The following is a 15,137-nucleotide window of genomic DNA, read 5'->3' as shown; positions in this document are numbered from 1 at the left end:
AAGAAAAGATGATCATCTTCATTTTGCAGAGGATGAGGCTGAGGCACTGCCAGAAGAAGGGCCAGGCTTGAGCTCCCACAGGGAGTCTGTGGCAGAGCTGAGAAATGGTCCCAGATTTCTCCCAACTCCATTCAGCAGTGCCTGCCTCTCTGGGACATGTGCTGTCATGACATAGAAGAGACTGGGCTTAGTGCAAGGGCAACCTAGTGAAGTTTTCCAGCTTCTATCATGCACGAGGCCAGCAAAGATAGCCACTGACCCTCTGGCCTTGCTCTGGGAGTCTCTGAGTCCATGAGCTGAGAGCACCCTTTCCTCCCTTCCCAGCCCCATCACAACCAGCAGTGTCTGTGTCCACCCTTGTGGTACCCATGTATTCGGTTCTGCTGTCAGCAGAGAAAGCAGACATGAAGTTGACAAAAGGGAAACCTAAGTGTGCTGACTGCACGGGTGCTACAGAGCTGCCGAAACAGGGGAACGTGGTTGCATGACAGTGTCAAGATAATAAAACACCCGTGCTGCAGTGTGCTGTAAACCACAAAACCGTGGCAAAAGGTGAGCAGCTCGCCCGAGGTGGCAGCTCAGGGTGGCTCGCCCAACAAAGAAGCTGCTCAAGGTAGCTTGACAAAATTTTAACCACAAGAGGATACGGCAGCTACTATATGAACTTGGCTGCATGGAGCATCCAAGGTCTCCTAACCGCAGGTGGGTAGCCGCGTAGCCAATCACAGTAAGGGTTAATCCAAATTTGGTTCTAAATTGTGCTTGAATGCCAATAAATTTGGGACAAAATTTGAGCAAAGTGTGTAGATCCTCGGGCTCCCATAGAAGCGGGCTGCTGGGGGAACAGGTGACCTAAGAAGCTTTGCGGGCGCTGCAGGACCCATGGCTCAGCTGATCTGCTCCAGGCATCGTCTGTAAGGGTGTCTTTAGAAACTGCACGTAAGAGGCAACAAAGCTTGAACATGCTATATTGGATGTTAGTCTAAGTTAGTCTTTCTCTCTTAACAAAGCTTGCCTCAGAGATCTGCGTGTCTACTTTAAGAACCTCATCCACTCGACCCAATTACGGGTATGACAACTCTCAGTGGCACCTAGACAGGATCAGGACTAGTCAGGCTGGGAACGTGCTGCCAGCCCGGTGCTTGGGCAAATCACAGCAGGTAGAGTGGAGACATAGGCAGCAGAAGGCCGGGCTAAGGGGTCTTAGCCCCCCGAATGCAGGCAGCCCAGGTGCATGCTCTGGGTGCCTGCAGCTTAGGGTAGGGGAGGGTTGTGCACAGACAGACGAGCAGCCAGAGCCTGCAGGCAACCGGGGTCTCAGCCCAGCCTGGCCGTGTGTGGAGCAGTGCCCAGCAAGTAAATGTATGGATGGGAAGGGGCGCAGGGGAGGGAAGAGCTGTGGGGTGGCTGGTTGAGGCCCCCATGTAGGGTGTGAATGGAGCCCCAGGGTGGGTCATGGGCTGTTTGCTGCCTGGGCAGTTCATCCATGGGAGGGGTCCCATCATTGTATGAACCCCCAGGGCTCCTGCATTCATGGCATTATAGGAAACACTTTAATCATTTTTTTCTGCAGAAGGGGGAACAGCTGAGAGGCAGATTGGTACCAGATGATACTGGGACATGAATTGAAATCACATCCTATCAGCACAGGCACTAGGAGGTGAGTAGCTGGCACTCAGTTGTCACAGTTCGGGGCATTCGTACTAGGCAGAACTTAAACCAGTTCCTACCCAGGACAGATAGGGAACAGTACCACTCCCCCCGCCCCGCCCCCACTCCCCATTGTGGGATACATGCCCCAGTGGGTCACCAGCCCACGTTCCTGATGGGTAACGCTGCCTTACCTGTGTAAGAGCAAGGGCTTGTTTCCTGCCCAAAGATTTCATAGATTTCATAGACATTAGGGCTGGAAGGGACCTCGGGAGATCATCGAGTCCAGCCCCCTGCCCAAAGGGCAGGAAGTCAGCTGGGGTCATAGGATCCCAGCAAGATAAGCATCCAATTTACTCTTGAAGGTGTAAGAGCCTTGACTATTTCACCAACAATATGATCTAAAAACATTGCTACAGTAAAGCTGGGCTGCCGACCCAAGAAAAGAAAATAAGGACACTTTACTGACAAACTTTTTTTCTGTGGTTGGTGTTAAGACCCTGAATTTGAACACAGTCCTTCTAACAGAGGCCTAGCAGCATGGCAGGGCCTGGCAGAAGAGTTATATTTCCATTATGAAAAACATTAATCGGTAAAAACACGTTAGTAAAAAGTTTGGTTATCAGTGAAAAGTTTTCAGATTATCCGTAAGAAAACCATTCTTGGATTGGTAACCCTGCTCTCTTGCCTCCTCCCCTGGCATCCTGCTTACCCTACTTTAAGGGGAAAGAGAGGACATGGTGTTGGAGTAGCCTGGCTGGTACACAGAGCAAGAGGATGCAGAGTAAAGCTCCACTACACCTACTTAGCACTTAATTAGGCCATACCAGTCTGACCATGGGGGGGAAAAGTCTTTCCTGATCCCAAATATAGGCTCCATCTCACCCTGAGCAGAGCTCCAAAACCCTGTAGCCAGGAACTTCCACCTGGCACACCACAGTGAAGAGCCATGTCCTTGGCTACAGCCAACACACAATGCCTCTGTGGACGACTTAAACACACCCTGCTACACAGTGCAAAAATTTGTGGGGGGGAAGCAACCAGCAAATAAGCATAAGCAACTCAGCTAGCAAGCATCTTTTTAAAGGTAAAGACGGTGTCTCAAATTATACTTTATTTCTTTGAATCACATGGTTTAGTTTGAATTTGATTGGGTGTTTCATAGTTGGTGGGGTCAGAAGGGACCTGCGCAGATCATCAAGTCCGATGCCCTGCCATGGCAGGGTCATCCCCAGGAGGCCAGTAAACATGCATTATTACTTTTTCCAGTCATGAACAGAGGGTACGGCAGTTGAAACTGTGTCATTAGATCATAGGGTTGCTAGAGGAGTGCTGGAAGGATTCCCCTGACAGTTGCCTCTACCGTCTTATTACTGGCAGATGTCACTACATATTGTTTCTTATGCAGATTCCCAAACATTTTCCTCTTTGCCCTGGGCGGCATTGTGGCAGCCAGGACATTCTGACTTATACTTAGGGCATGGCTGCTGAGAGTAGTATGACAATTATTTTTCAGAATGAAAATATTCTGGTTTCTGCTTAGATTGCACTTCGGTAATCATCGTCTTATTGCATTTTTGAGGGTTCCATCATTCAGTCTAAATTCTTTCTTTGGCACCCATAATAAGAACAACTGACTACTTCCCAAGAATAACGTTGATAATTATATCCCTTCTTACCTGAAAAAGGTCAAGCTTAGGATCTTGAACTCTGGTGAGAGAGCTCTTGGTGGGTGGGAAAACCGGAGTGAAGTGGTAGGTTTTGCAATTAGTTCTGAATACTCTCGGGGAAGAACTTTTCCTTTCCATGTGTCAGGTATCCCTATCATGTGGTTGTGGAGAGAGAGGTTGTGTCTCTAGACGTCATGACCCTCTCGCTAGTGATTGACTGGTTGTATAAGGACCGTCTGGCTGCTGTCCAGCAGCAGCAGCCGGAGTCTCTGGCCTTTCCCTCCCTTCTTCAATTTCTGGTTCCTGTCCCCACCCTGGAGTGGGCCTGGGCACTGGCAGGGGGAGATCCAGGCTGCCCATGTGGTGAGAAAGGGGCTGGTTTGCTCGTGCTGCGTGCCTGGCCAAAAAGGGAAGCCAGGGAGACGCTTGAAATGGGGCCCCCATGGGGTGTGTGGCCTGGGGTGGTCTATGGCTTGTGGGGTGTGTGGCCCCAAACTATCCAGAATTTGGATAGCCACAGGTTGCGTTGCTCCACTGGAAGGTCCTGGTCGTGGAGAAAGACTCACTCAAACAGCTAAGACCAACCCTAGGCAGTGCTTTGAAAAGCAGAACAGAGACCCCGAATTAGTCTTTTTGTTTAATAGGTAGCGTGAGATGTGTGACTGTGTTGAATCTGACTTCGTGAATCTAAAGTTACCGTATTTACCCAAATCTAAGATGACCCTGAATGTCATTCTAATATAATAAAAGGCTTAGTCTGTCCGTCTGTCCATGAACGATGCATGCCTCCGAAGACTGGCGGGGCACAGCGACCGCCCGCAGGCAGCCGCAGCGGTGGCATAGCAATGATGACCAGGGAGCTCCCGCAGGCAGCCACGGCAGTGGCGGGGGTGCGGAGGGAGGTGGCAAGCACCGAGCAGCTGTCGACGACCACCCACAGATGCCACCGGCAGCATTGAGCAGCAATCGCCCACAGATGCCACCGGCGGTGTCGGCAGTGAGGCCCACAGGCACCGCTGGCAGTATTGTTGGTGCTTCTTTCAGGGGGTGTACCACCAAACTCAGGGGGTGTACGTGCACCTGTGTGCATCCCCTCCATGTCTCCAATGCATCTGTCTGTCTGTAATGCTTTTGCCCAACTGTGCATGTGCCTGTGCTGGCCTGGCAGCTGTAGGTGGGGCCAGCTGAGTTAAAACAGGAGCCCCACCGCCCTGCCAGTGCCACCGCCTCCTGCTCCATGGGAGAAGGTGAAGGCAGAGGCAGAGGCGGAGGGTGGTGGTGGGGAGTCGTTTATATTGTTTATGAGATCATAATTTTTCCATGTATAGAATCAAACTGCGTGCGGGGAGGGGGATTGGGGGGGTGGGGGGAGTCATTTCAAATTCAGAGTCATCTTGGATTTGGGTACATCCACGAAAAAAAGTAAAGACAACTGAAACGTAGACATGCCTGAAGTTTCACGTGCGCACACGGTGACATTACTACTGCACCATATGCTGGGCGCATGGTTATTTTTAGCTGCTACTTTGCATGCTGTAACGAGGGAGCATGCTGCTACGGCATGTAGCTGCGGGTCACGTGTAGACGCGTGGTTGCTACGTCACCGTAGGACACTGCTACAGCAACATAGCATCATGTGCAGACGTGTAGATGTGCACTTCATGTAGTACCTTCTTGCATACCAGCAACTGCAATGTAAAGGTCATCACTTTATTTAAGTGTATTTCTACTGGTGGAGTTTTGTTCAAATGCTTAAGCTTTCAGGACTTGTGTTGTAATTGCTGACTGAAAACGTGAGAATCCTACGTTATAGCTATCTGGAAAGAGGTTACTTTTGGCTAACTCTCTCTTTAAAATGGAAAGATTTTAGGATTATATGTGATTTATATTGCTTTATTTGAACAGCTGTATCACATTCAATAAATTGTAAGGGATATGTTTGTGATGATGTCTTATTTTAAAATACTAAATTTTTATAATTGCAGAGCTAAGATACTGCAGAATCTTCAACTCATCCTACACCTAGCCCTCCAATTTACAAAAAAGGATTGTTTTTCACCTGTTTATCTTGAAGATATATTATTAGGTAATGATCAACATTTTTTAAAAGAAATATAGATCCTGCATAAGTTCACATAAGGATTAGAACATGCTCTTTATAAACACACTCTCCACTTCATAGTTCTTCATATCAGTATTTACTTTGGCCTTGCCCCTAATGACCTGAAAACATGTTGAACTTTGAAAAAACTTAAATCTGCTGCTTTCCAAGAATTCTACTATTGCCAGAACAAATATAAAACAAATATTTAGCCACCAGTGCTAGGTTTGGGAGTTCACCTGCCTTGGACTATATTCATAATGTAGAAGGGATGTTTTTTGCATTAAATGAAGAATGATATGTGTTCTTCTTCGAAGTGATTTCACATTGTCATGGAGAAGGAGGGCCAGAACCATCCTCATTCAAACTGTCCCATAGAGATCCCTGTCTAACCTAATCCTAAAACTACACAATCAATCCCGCTGCACAACTAAAAGGCATATGGCCCAAAGACACCGGGCACTGCTGCTGCCTAACCTTTCAGCGTGAGGAGGGCTGTCAGCATCTTATTGCTGCTGGGGTAGTTTAAATGCCCTCAAGAGATCCAGAGAAAAGGGCCATACCCCCTGCTTCAGGGGAAGACAAAAACCCTCGCACAGTCCACTGGGCATGTCTAAACATGCATTAATATTTTTTAGTTAAAGTGCATTAAATTCAGTACTTCCATGGTGAAGTACTAGGAAAATGCACATTAGCCTGTCTTAACGTGCATTAACTAAAGCCCCCAGTAGTGGGTGTTCATAGACATGCTCCAGGAGGCTGGGGGGGAGGGGTTGCTTTAGTTAGCAAGCTGCGCTAATTAAAAGTGCTCAAGTGTCATGTGCATCTGCATCCCCAGGCTGAAACATGGCAGTGGGGTGCTTTGAACTAAAGTGCATTGAACAAGTTTTAGTTTAAAGTGCCTCTGCCATTTTTCAGTGTGGGGACTCTGATGCATGCGGCTCTTGGGCCACATTATTTTCCACGCTACACCAGATTAGATTGAGTCTGCTCCAAGGTACTGAATTTACAGCACATCAGAGCAGCCTCACTCCAGTCTATAGGAGCCCAGGTTTTTTAGTGACACTTAACACGCATTAGCCTATTTTTATGTGCATTCAATAGTACATTTTTAGTGATGCTTTAATGTGCATTAACATAGGCTAATGTGCATTAAAGCACACATGTAGACTCACCGGCTCGTCTATACACGAGAATGGCGGCTGCTCCCATGTACCGTGCATGTCGGCACAGACTTGGTTAATCAAGTCTGTTGGAGCTTGGCAATTACCGTGCTCCTGCAGCCTCCTGCATCGTGTGCATCAGTGTCCCTGTGCTTAAAAATGGTGGCAGGGGCGCTTAAACGAAAGCTCATTGAAAAAACTTTAGCTCAAGCACCCCCACCACTATTTTTAAGTGCAGGGACGCTTGTGTGAGATGTGGTGGCACTTTAACTGAAGCAGCTCTTGGAGCCTGTCTAATTAAAGTGCCACCTTCCCATCCCTGAAGCATGTGTGAAAGTGCCCACCCAGTCTGTACCAATCTAGCCACAGGGTACAATTATTGCTGATTCGAAATGCGGTAAGGTGGGTGAGCCTGGGCATGTCTACATGTGTAGCTGCGCATGCCTAAAATTAATGCGCCTTTGTTTAAAGAACATTGAGGTGATTTAGCCATGCACCTACACATAGACGAGCTAATGCGCATTAAGGCATATTCAATTTAGACTCGCATAACTAAGTCACGTTAGCCCACATGTAGCCACGCTAATGTGCATTAACACAGCATGCATCCATTGACGCACACCACGTGAATGTGTATTAAATATCTACATGTAGGCTAATGCAACTTAGCTAATTGCACCTAAATTTGGTACTTGCTTTAAGCAGGTATCAAATTTAGGCTGGATTAGCCTAAAATTGCCATTTTTAAGGCGTTATGGGTGTGCACATATGGGCACATGCCCTTAATGTGCCTTAAAAATGGCGATTTTCGGCTGATCCTGCTTAAAAGGGCCATGTGTAGACAAGGCCCCTGAGCGGAAGAACAAAGCCCTCTAACCCTCTACAACCAACATCCGCTGCTTCTGGGGAAGGTGAAAAAAAATCCTTTGCAAAAGGAAGGGGAAAAAATCCTTCCTAGCTCCATGTGGCAACCAGCAAAGCCCGGAAGTGTGGAAATAACCAGAGAGCATCCATCCTACTCTGCAACCGCATAACACCATATATCACCTCCCCTAACTGAACAGCTAGAACTCCCCTTTAGCAGTGCAGCTCCATGCCTGGGGGCAGCCACAATACAGAGGAGCATGGGCTGCCACTACGCTGCTTGCAGCAGTGGCTATTTTTGTGCCTCCCACAAAGTCGGCACTGCTGCCCCTGCCTTCATTATGCAACTGCTTACCTCCATAGGCTGTGTTGATGTCTCCTCCCCAGGAGCCCCGCAGGACAGGATGGCAGTGTGCATTAGCAGCCTCTCGACACCGTCACAGAGCAGAGCTTCCTGCACATCAGCACGGAGCAGCCCCAGGTGGAAAGCTCATCACCTGCCCGGCACTGCCGTCTTCTGGACCCGCTGCTCACAATGGAGATGAGCTCTTCAGGTGACCGCTGGGATCTGACAGTGCAACAGCCCTGGAAGAACAGGGCCTGTGTCCCCTTCCTATCTGCCTGTTGTGAGTCAGCTGGTGGCACTGATCTGGGCTGGATCACAATCAGCACCCCCCTCCCAAGGGAAAATCACTGCATCTCAGTGCCAGACCCCCGCTCCTCCGAGCAACTTCGTCATCATCACCGAGATGCGGCTACAACTGGTGCCTCCAAGAAAGGGGAAAGCTGAATCAGTGCTGGGGCCTTTGAAAGAAAAAAGGCCCATTTCAATGGGAAGTGGGATCTTCTGAGCTCCCCTTTCCCCTCCTATGGGAGGCTCTGCCCTAGAGTCCAGGGGTTCCCAAAGTTTCACCCCAAAGGGCCATTTCAAAGTCCTGTGTTGCAGGTAGCCTTGAAGGAGACCACGGCCACAACCGGCAATCGGCCACACTTTGGGACGACCCCTCTGCCACTATCATAGCACTACCAGATCCCTTCAGCATCCGAAGCCAAGCTGCCCAAAAAAACCCCGCCCACTTGGGGGACAGCAGGTTGCTCAATGAACCACCCGAGGAACCCACAGTCCTACCCACTCAACATTTGCTGCACCTCTGCAAGATATCTTCCTGCAATAGGCCGTGCAGCTCCTGGGAGTCACCGTGGACTCTGTTACTCTTTGGCAGGGGTTCTCACCCTTTTCACACTCGAGGCTCCCAGCCATGACTTTTCTGAACGGACTGGTACCTATTTCAGAATAGGTAGGAGTTAAAAATAAGCCGTGATGTAGGGCATGAAAGCTTTTTTTCTGAAATCTTTTGTCTCTTAGATTAGACCTCTGTTGTTTTTTATTAATGTTGTTTTTTTAAATTTAAGCACAGGGAAATAAAGCAGAAACACTCATATTAAGGCTGTGCTACAGCTGAGATGTTCTGGGTCCACAAGAAGTCAAGAAATGCAAACTTGTCAGGGTCACAGCTCCATAGGAACGTGGGTCCAGGGGTCTGACTGCAGGATTGGGACCAAGGTTTTTAGCATGATTGTGAGAAACAAACCTCCTTTCCTTACCTGTGGAGCAGCTGGGCCCTCAGCTTGGCGGCAGCAGTCTCACACAAGCAGTACAGGAAGCCAGATGTTTGCTGTAAGACCTCAAGCAAAGCTCCTTTTGTGGTAGGCTGGTTGCTGGGGCTGACTACTGAAGCCTACTTGCAAAGCTGGGCATAGCAGATGTATGCTTGGGGGCAGTGGGAGGACAGGCCATGGGGCTGCAGTGCTCCAGTGAGGATGCAGCCCCAAGCACCAGATCCATGCCTGCTGCCAACACAGCCTTGTAGCTCTGGGTGTCTGTGTCAGCTTCCTGCTCACTCCACAATTGCTCTTTTTCCCCTGTGCTACTTCCCTGCAAGCACCTGTAGCCTCTTTTCCACAGGCTCGTCTTCCCCATACCTCTCTGTGCACACTGGGGGCCATCAGCACAGTCTGGTCTAGGCTGGGCTGATTCAGCCAGTCTTCCCACTGCAAGCAGCTCCATGAGACTCCAGGGCAAGGTGTGGACAGACTGGGCCACTTCAAGGCAGCTGCACACATCCTGCAGTGCTCTTAGAAGCAGGTTGCAGCTCCCCAGTTGTGCAGCTGCCTCCGAGAGATGTGCTGTCAAGATACGAGACAACTCAGCACAGGGGCAACTGGGGGAAATGTGACTCTTACACTCTGCAGGAAACCAGTTGGGATGGTTAAGTAACTTAGTTGGGGCATTTCTGCATCCATGAGCCCAGAACACTCTCTGCTCTCATCGGCCACATTGCAGCACAGGAACTTCTGTCTCCAGCTTCATGGCACTGCAGTGGGGTCTGGACTGGGCAGGATGAGGACAGGTAGTCTCCCCGGTATTGTGAGAGAGCTGTTTTAGATGGCACAGAGCTCTGGAGCTAGTGCTCCCCTAAAGAGGAAAGACCATGATATGAAACCCAGTCCTTCCTTCCATCAGTGCACGGCAGAGCAGCCTCCTTGAGATGCTCCCAACTGCTGCCCAGGCCCCTTCACCAGGGCCTTCAGAGCCCTCCTGCTGCAGGAAGCCCTAGGCTCTGGGCCCCACTTTGGGTTGCTCAGGGCTTGTTGGGTGTGACCATAATGCCCAGTTGCCTCTCCCAGCCCAGCCACACAGGCACTCACTCTGACTTGTGCAGGCAGAGACATCTCAATGAGCTCTGAGGAGGGGCGTAAGCCATGATCTGGACAGAGGGCCCAGAAGGACCAGGAAGGAGACAGAGGAAAGACTGAAACACAGCTCAAGAAGGGGAAGGGCACAGGCACTGTGCAGCAGTTTAGGATGGGAAGGAAAGGAAAGTCCATCACTGGAAAGCCTGGATCTCATGGAAGGCAGAAATGAATCGGGCACACTGGAGTTCAACCCTGGCCCTCGGGGGCCCAGGACCTGGCTCTGCCTCACCTGGTAACCAGGAACCAGCGGTATTGCATCTGGCACTATAGCCAGGCAGCAATACCATCAGAGAAGACTGTGGGGAGAGAGCACCCTGCAAATCCCCCAGCCCAGCTCCAACCAAAGCAAGCCCTGGTAGGTTCACGAGTACAGGAGTTACTGCAACTCGCTTCTGTCTTACAGGCAGAGGTTGAGGGAGGGCCAGCTTGGAGCAGGGAGAAGAGCAGAGCCCTGGCCATCCCCTGGCAAAGAGCCCTGCCTGCACACTGAAGGGAATGTTTTCCCTTGAACACCCACAGCATCTACTGCTTCATTAACAAGGATCCTAATGAATCGTACAGCTGAGAGTTAAACCTCCCCTATTCCCTACTGTTGCCCTAAAGTCAAATCATTCTGCAAGGATTTCCTGCACAGTGATAGCAGAGGAGCTCCCCCCACCCCTCCTTTTTTACAACTTCTTCTGTGCAGAGGAGAGCTGATGTGTGAAATCCCAGAGGAAAAAACCATGTCCTAAGGAATGGGGAGGTGGGGCACGTAGAGGCTAGGATCCTGGATTGTGACCAGGCACTGAAATCACACTGCCCCGCAGACCCAAGCACACGACCCAGATACAGCAGCAGCTGGATGCCAACGTTCCTGGAAGCGGTGGAGGTTTCAGAGCAACGTGCTTGTACTGGCTCCGAACGTCAGCAGGAAGCTTTCGATGAGTTTGAAACATGGGAACGTGAAGGCAGACGCGTGCAACTGCCTCGCCCAAAACAGGCCAGAGCCTGGGAACTGGGTATTCGTCTGGGAACCACCGAGCCAAGGGCATAGCTCAGCTTCCATGTAGAGGGCATTTGACCCGCAAGCTAGCCGGATTCAAAGCAGTGCATTTACCACTTGGCTTGACTGCATTCAACTGCATGCTTAAGCATTTCTCTCTTTCTTCCTGCCCCCACCACCTCACCATTTTGTGAGAAGTGCCCATTTCCCAAACTTGCTGCAGTGAAATCAGTAATTTCTAATAAAAATAAAGGGAAAAGAATTCCTGACCCATTTTACCCAAACCCCCACTGCCACCTCTGGGGAGAGTTGGGGGGAAAAAAGGCAACCTTATTTCTAGACCTCTTGCTAAAACCAAGTAAACCCCCACACCCCTCCGGCAACTGGGGAAGGAAACTCTGAATCTCTGGCTTCTAGCTCCTGCTCTAAGCAGTACACCCCAACCTTCCCTGCTCCACATATGGCGAGGAAGAGCTGTGCACACAAGGCTGTCTAAGAAATAAGTGTATTGATGAGAGCTGTAGGACATTATATGATACAAGCCACAGAGACAGGTTCCAGCGCAAACAGCTAGGAACGAGAGCAGTGCAGACATTAACCCTCACATTTTGGAAGGGACAGCTCCCTCCTAGCACATGCAGTGGCCCCCATGGGGCATACACTTCTGCTCAACATCTGGAGGTGTCCTACTTCAGGGGGCTGAGGCTACATGGCCCACCACAGCCTCACCCCACACACTCAGCAGTGGGTGCCCGTATAGGAGCTGATTGCTGCTGGTGAGGAAGGTGATGGAAATGTAGTAGCCTCCAGATGGGACACACTTTGACTTCAGACAGCTGGAGATGGAGCCAGTGGCCCTGGAAGGGAAAAGGCCTATATCCTATTCCCTGCTGCCAAGTCCCCCACCCAGCTTAGGCTCTCTAGTTGCTGTTTTTTCCTGGAAGAGGCATGCTCAAGGAGAATTCAATGCTCTGAGCTTGGGTCTCTGGTTTGCTTGTTACACATACCCCTCTCACATACGAACAGGGACCACTTATCCTCCCCACTCCTTGAAGGAACAGAAGATACAAACACAGGCACCCTGGCTGCTGTAAAAATCCCCATTTATGAAATGAGACCTCGTCTATCAACACTGGAAGGAGTTGCCATGTTCCACTCTAGAGGTGGCTGCATTTCAGCCCTCAGTGAGCAACTACTCTACAGTGCTGCTGTTACTCTGCTGTACTAGCAATGGCTGCCTTCACCTGTCTTGCCGCATGTTCTTTAGATCAGCATTTCTCAACCAGTGGGTTGCGACCCAAAAATGGGTTGCAAGAATATCTGAAAGGGTTATGAGGAAGTCCCAGAAAAAACCTGTGAAAGTGCAGGTTTCCCCCAAAGGCTGGCAGCTTTCTAGCCTGCAAGAGGATGCGTGGAACAATTGGAGGCAGCAGGTGCACGTGCATCTGGCAGGCTTACAGCGAGGTCAGATCGTGGGAGCAGCCCCAGCCACTGGACACAGCTAAGTGTATGGGGAGCAGGGGATGGAAGTCCAGGGGATGGTCTCGAGAGCTGGGGGAGGGCAGGGGTGTGCATGCATGCATGTGCACACACGTGCCAGCCAGGCATGGCACTGCAGTCCTTCACAGTGCGGAGTAGTGTGCCTAGGCTAGCAGCAACGAGCTGCTGCCCATACATGCAGAGGCGTGCACTCAGATGGTCCTGGTTTAAGAGGTGGTACCACCTAGGAGACATGACTCCCTGCAATTCCCAACACCTGAATTCTATTCCCAGCTTTGTCTATGCCATGTTGGGTGACACCTGGCTTGTTCCCTCTCCCTGATTGCTCTCTCACCCTTTATCTTGTCTACTGATACTGGAAGCAGTTGGGACACAGACTGTTATAGAAGCAGCACGTTCAATCTGGCCTTGATCTCTACTCTAGTCACTCCCAGGAAATGAACATTAACCTTACTTAACATCTTGCTTGGAGCCCAGAAACTGGCATATGGACTAGAACATATGATTTAGTAACCCTGGTACCAGCTGTGTAGATCAGGAGTGGAGAGGTGCAATCTCTAGTCCCTAGTGAAGATGACTCTGGGATGAACATGAGTCGTCAATGTGATGAAGTAATTGGCAGAGCCGATCGCACCTTGTTGTGCTACTGTAGGTGCTTCACAAATGGGTCCAGGGAGGTGATTCACCCTCCAGCTGCGGCCTGACTAGTGCTGCATAGAGCGCACTGTGTCCAGTTCTGGACGCCGCAGTTGAAGCGGGATGCAGACAACCTGGAGAGGGTCCAAAAAAGAGCCACTTGTCTGACTGGAGGCCTGCAAGCAAGGCCCTATGAGGACAGGCTAAGGGACCTTAACCTCTTCAACCTCTCCAAGAGAAGGCTGAGAGGGGACCTTGTGGCGGTGTACAAATTCATCAGGGGAGAGCAACATGAATTAGGCAATGATCTGTTTACCAGGGCACCCCCTGGAACAACAAGGAACAATGGCCATAAGCTACTGGAGTGTAGGTTTAGACTGGACATTAGAAAAAAGGCCTTCACGGTCAGGGTTGCAAGGATCTGGAATGGATTTCCAAGGTCAGTGGTGCTTATCCCATTCTTGGGGGTCTTCAAGAGGTGACTGGACAGGCACCTGGCTGGAATCACGACCCATAATCTATAATCATAGATTCTAGGGTCGGAAGGGACCTCAGTGGGCCATTTAGTCTTGACCTCCTGCCCCTGACAGGCTAGAAAGGGGTCACCAAACCTGGGGTTTGACCCTTTGGGAAGGATTGGGTTGGTTTGACCCCAGGTTTGGTGACCCTTTTCTTGCCTGCCAGGGGCAGAAAGTCAGACTAAATGGCCCACTGAGGTCCCTTCTGACCCTAGAATCTATGATTAAGTCACACTGCCAAACTACATGTTCGCTGCAAGAGCTGTTTTTGCCATATGGGTTTCATTACAAAGCAAAGTTCAGCCAGTTACAGCTACACTTCTGCTAGGAGTGCTTTGCTGGTATTCCCATGTTGGTGAAGTGGTTCAAGTATAGACACAAAAGGCTATATCCTGGCCCCCTACTAGGCAGCTAAGCATCCTCACCTATTTCTGTGACTTAGGCATAAGGTTAAGTTAAAGGCACATGACGAAAGTAGGTGCATTAATTCAGTTTTAGGGTTAGGTAGGATTGCATTTAAAGGTGCCCGATGGGTTGAATAGCATCTGACCCATGGTTTTTACTGAAAGAATAGCTATTTTGGGTCACCATCTGCTATTGGTAACGCGCTCTTAAAGAAAAGAGCAAAATCATCTGGTCTGGAATGGACTGGGTAGAGTGTTGGCCAAACACCAACTAGATTTCCAAACCTCACATGACCAGGGATTCAGCTTTCTGGCTCTATCCAGTGGACTGGGATTGGGTCCAGAAGGCACTTTTATCCTAAGCTTGCCCTCCTCTCCCCTGGGGGTGTGGTGGACAACAGAAGCCAGCTCCCATGGGTGGGGTGTGGTTGGGGGAGCTGAACCATCTCCCAAAACCTCTGCCTGCACCCCTATTGGGGGGAGAGGGAAAAGACTCCCAAGCTTCTAGCATGTCTGACTTATTTTCTTGTCTGGCAAGATGGACTGCCACCCCCAGCTCTTGTCAGCAGGGCCACCTCAGATACTGGACTCTGTTGCAGGCCTGAAGGATGTTGTTTTAACTCTAACTCTGGTCTTCTGGTAACTTCACTCTGGGTCTGATAAGAGGCAAACTTCCCCAGTACAACCCTTGAGCGCACAGATGCTAATAATCAAGAACCAGCTGTGATAGTGGAATGAGGTAGGGGACTTACTGGGGATACAGCTGTAAAGAGTTGGGAAGGATTGGGTTGGGGGTCTGCATGGCCACATACTCTTGGGTTCACTGACTAAACAGGGGGCCTGAATCCAACAGAGTTACAAGGTACTCCCCATGCGCTCAAATTGCCTG

The sequence above is a fragment of the Crocodylus siamensis genome, chromosome 15 (genome assembly GCF_052110815.1).
Source record: "Crocodylus siamensis isolate JL-2025a chromosome 15, ASM5211081v1, whole genome shotgun sequence".
NCBI classification, from domain to species: Eukaryota; Metazoa; Chordata; order Crocodylia; family Crocodylidae; genus Crocodylus; species Crocodylus siamensis.
This window is presented reverse-complemented; position numbering follows the sequence as displayed.